This window comes from Gossypium raimondii, chromosome 11 (assembly GCF_025698545.1).
Source record: "Gossypium raimondii isolate GPD5lz chromosome 11, ASM2569854v1, whole genome shotgun sequence".
Lineage (NCBI taxonomy): Eukaryota > Viridiplantae > Streptophyta > Magnoliopsida > Malvales > Malvaceae > Gossypium > Gossypium raimondii.
Window position 1 is genome coordinate 19,487,614 of NC_068575.1, and position 4,691 is coordinate 19,492,304.

Genomic DNA, 4,691 nt, shown 5'->3' on the forward strand with positions numbered 1-4,691 from the left:
TTTTTCCACGATGGGTTATAAGAATTGGATTGTAGTCCTTACCTTCCTTGGTTTTGGTTTTGGTTACCCATGTAATACACGGATTCTAGGTTCGATGGACATTCTTCGAGTAGATGTTCTTTCCCATAATAGACACAGGCTACATTTTCAAATTGATTTGGTGGCTGTGCTGCAAAACTATTAAACCCATTAGTGGTGAAATTTTTAAGAATTGAGGAAATCGATGATACCTGAGATGCGAGTGAAGTGAGAGTGTCTACTTCATGTATTCCAACGACTTATCTTCCTGACACTGCTAGATTGGTTGGCCATTGATAATTGTTTTTGGCAATTCTCTCAATGATTTCATAAGCCTCATTATAAGACTTAGAAAGGAGAGCACCATTAGCAGAAGCGTCCGCTACCATCTTCGTGCGAGCATTGAGACCATCATAAAACGTCCCAAGTTGGATGCAACGTGGGATTCCGTGATGAAGGCACTTCCGTAATAATTCTTTTTACCTTTCCCATGCCTCATACAAGGAATCATCATCCATTTGTTGGAAAGCAGTGATATCGTTCCTCAACTTAGCATTCTTGCTAGGCGGGAAATACTTCATGAGGAATCATTCTACTAACTCTTAGCATGTGGAAATTGAATTTGGTGGAAATGAGTTCAACCAGGCTCGAGTCATTTTACAAATATGGGAACAGCTTCAATCATAGTGCATCTTCGTGTACTCCGGCTAACTTGAAAGAATCGCTCACCTCCATGAACAGTCTTAAGTGCAGGTGGGGATCTTTAGTAGGCATTCCATTGAATTGGCCCACTATTTGAAGCATCTGGAACATGACTGGCTTCAGCTCGAACTGTTGTGCCTCGATTTTGGGTCTCCTAATACCAAGATTAAGATCATGAAACATTGGCACGTCATACTGTCCTAGAGCTCTATCCCTATCATCAACGATAAGGATAGGATTTTGAGTAGGGTTTTCTCCGTTTCTTTGATTCTGATTTTCGAAGCTCATCTCTTCCGTCCTTCTCTGATTTGCTTGTCTTCTTCGTTCTTGAAAAGTTCTTTCTATCTCAGAGTCTATGGGGAGTAAATCGATAATTCGATCAATACTCAAAAACTCCTGAAATAAACATAGGAAAATTAATTAATTTAAAATTGAATAGAAAAATAAACCAAAATGTAAAGTTAACAAATTCACACATAATGACTTTTTAAAACAATCCCCGACAACGGCGCCAAAAACTTGGAACGACAGAAATGTGCAAGTGTAGACAATCGCAACAAGTAATAAAGTGACAAGTAAATTTCGAGTTATCGTAAGAGACTGTGAAAAGAATTATTTATGAATGCAATTTTAAAAACACTTTGGTGAAGAAAAATATTTTAATTTGAGGAGGTGATTAAAACTAGGATTTTAACTAAGTAAAATAAATAAAAATAAAATAAAAGTTTCAATGCATGGTTTCAAAAGATGATTTCAATCAAGATTAATTGTGCTAGATTAATTAAATTTCTTAACTTAGAATATTAAAATCATGTTTATGTTGTTATGAATAAATTCACGGCAACTCGGTAATTTGCTAACTTATCAAGATACTTACCTACCAAAATCCATTTATCTCTTGACTATATCTCTATGTTAATTCAACCGATTAAACAAATTTTAATAAGCAAAATATGTTAATGCACATACATACTTATGAAATTAAAATAATCTCTTGTACATATCTCTATGCCAATTCAAACAATTAATTCAATCTCATAAGCACATAAAAGATTACGTGAGGTAACAATGTATTTCTACCTTGAAACAGTTTAATCACAATAATCTTGAAAGTTATGCAAGACTAATATATCGCTAGATACCGTTGCTAATTTAACCCTCAGCTACCTTAGATGATTAAACATACACTGATTAAGTATTGTGTCAAATAATTACAATTTCAATCCATTTAAATAATTAATTCATTAGTTACTTTACAATTATAATGCAAGAATAACTTAGTCATGGTTTTACTTAATCAAACATCTTACCGAGACCTATAACAACACAAACACAATTTTAACAACCCATGTAGACGAAATGCAATCAACCCAACATGAATTAAATTTAAGCCATATTAATTAAATTAAACATATCAAGATCACAAATATTCATGGACATGTTCATCAAAACAACAACAAAATCAAAAGGATAGGGAACAAGAATCAAATGCGATGATTCTCAAAGGTTTGACTAGTTTGCTCCGCTCCTCATTCTTCGCTTGTTCTTGTTGAACTGAGGCTTCCACGAACACTTGAATGCTACTCCAAATGGTGGTTGGATGACTCTTTTTCAAGATGTGAAATCAGAAAAGGAATAAGGGAACAAAATAAAGAACAATGGAAGGGAATGAAAAGAGAAAAGTGAGAGAGAAGTGAAGAAACGAATGGGTTTTGAGATGTGTTTGAAGTGAGCAGCCAAGGGGCGTATTTATAGGTTTAGAAGACTGCTAAAAATAGCCAAAATCAGCAGCCAAAGACTGCCCACCTGGCCGGCCACACATGTGGCATGTTTGAAGATTTCAAACATGCTATTTTTAAGTAGGGGCAAATCTTGAAAGGCATGAATAGTGGAGGGGTTTGAATGCAAATTGAAGAAGTCTTCAAGGGCCATTTTGCAAGAAAAATAATCAGCCGATCAAGCTAATTGGGTCAACATGTGGGATGGTTTTCGGCTGCCCAATGCTCGGTGAATCGGTTTTTCTCGGTTCAGCTCAACTGGGCCCCTTTTCATAATTAATTAATAATAATTTATTTAACCCAAATTAAATTGGATTAAAAATTAAAATTAATTATATTATTAATTAATACACATAATTTGGACCATCCTAGGCTAAAAAATTAATTCGCTTTGATGCTTCAAAATTTCTTCTCGATTTTGCGTTTCTAGCAGTATCTGTCGAGCTGTTTTTCGCCCTTTCTGCAAATCTGTCGAAAATAATCAAAATTAATCAAAATCTGATATAAAATTAATTAAAATTCAACATGTTCATAATTTGAGTGAAATTTAATTATTTTATAATTATTATATATTTTTCGACAAGAATTTTACCGAAACTGCATGAATTTGGGTTAAAAAGGGCGTGAAAAAGTGTGTATATTTTCGTGTGTCCAAGTATACACGACCTAATGAATGAATTATTTTAAGCTAACTCAAAGTAGAACTAAGGTTTATTCTAAAATGAGTTTGTTAAGGTCTTCAAAAGTAATGTAAGTTAGCTTAGCCATTTCAGTGGCTAATGTAGTCTTCTTAGTCTAGCTATAATGTCTAGGCTGGGTTTGGGAAGTTACAATACATGAGAATATCATCCATAAAGACAATTATGAACTGATCCAAATATGAGTGGAACACATGGTTCATCAAATCTGTAAATGCAACAGGCGCATTAGTCAACCTGAATGGCATGACCAAGAACTCATAGTGACCATACCGAGTCCTAAATGCAGTCTTCTGAATATTAGACTCCTTCACCTTGAGCTGATAATAACCAAACCTTATATCAATATTCGAAAACGTAGTTGCACCTCTAAACTGATCAAACAAGTCGTTAATCTGGGCCAAGGGATACTTGTTCTTGAAGGTCCATTTATTCAATTGTCGGTAATTGATGTACAGCCTCAAAGTACCATCCTTCTTCTTCGCAAACAATACCGATGCACCTCAAGGATATACACTCGGTTGGATAAACCCTCAATCCACCAAATCTTGTAACTGGATCTTTAACTCCTTAATTTCCTTTGGTACCAAGCGATATAACGCAATGGACACCAGTGCGGTATCAAGATAAACCTTGATACCAAACTCTACTTCCTAATTTGGTGGCAAACCAAGTAGCTCTTCTGGAAATATACTAAGAAAATCCCTTACGGTACGGATATCTTGAACTCTCAACCCCTTACTCCTCAAATTCAGCACATAGGTTAAGTAAGCTTCACTTTAATCAACAACCTCTTTGCCTTGGCCATTGAAACTAAGTTAGAGAGAAATTTGAGTCTCTCCCCAACGACTACAACCTCCAACCCATCCAAAACCCACAAGGTGATTCGCATCGTCTCAAAATCCACCTTTTCCTTATGCTTGGTCAATCAATCTATCCCAAGTATCACATCGAAACCATGGAATGACAGCTCCATCAGATCCATCAGAAAATATACACCTGAATAATTAGAGGACACCTACGGTACACTGATAACTCTTGAAAACAATTATATTTCAAGCTTCTAGAGTGAATTAATTGTTTGTAGTTAAGTAAATATGTTTGCATCACTAGGATATTTTTAAAACATTACATAACAAAGCTTGGATTATGCTATAAATTCTATTACTTGTTACTTTTATTATTGGGCAAGAAAGGTGTTGGTTGTGGTTGGAAGCAGGTGCATGATAAAAAAAAGAAGAAAGAAAAGAGTAGGGAAATGAAGGAAATGAAATATTGCCATGGCAAAATGCTGGTTAGATTGCCAAAAAGAATGCCACAGCAATTCCAAAAAGATGACACAACACTCAGTCCATGTCACTCTTAGCCAGCTGTACTTGTACCAAATAAACCACCCTGAAAATGAGGAAGCAAAAGGTGTGTGCTGAGAGGCACGGACCTACCCTATAAAGGAGGAAAGAGAAGGAAAGAGCGAAGGATTTGGAGAGAGGGGAAT

At 35.5% G+C, this 4,691-nt stretch overlaps 1 non-coding gene across 1 annotated transcript; it reads left to right on the forward strand.

Annotated features, from left to right (window-relative positions):
- The first annotated feature begins 462 nt into the window (after positions 1 to 462).
- LOC128035058 (small nucleolar RNA R71) lies at positions 463 to 569 on the forward strand. The gene has a single exon (XR_008191462.1). It is a non-coding gene; the product is annotated as a small nucleolar RNA R71 (small nucleolar RNA).
- The last annotated feature ends 4,122 nt before the right edge of the window (positions 570 to 4,691 follow it).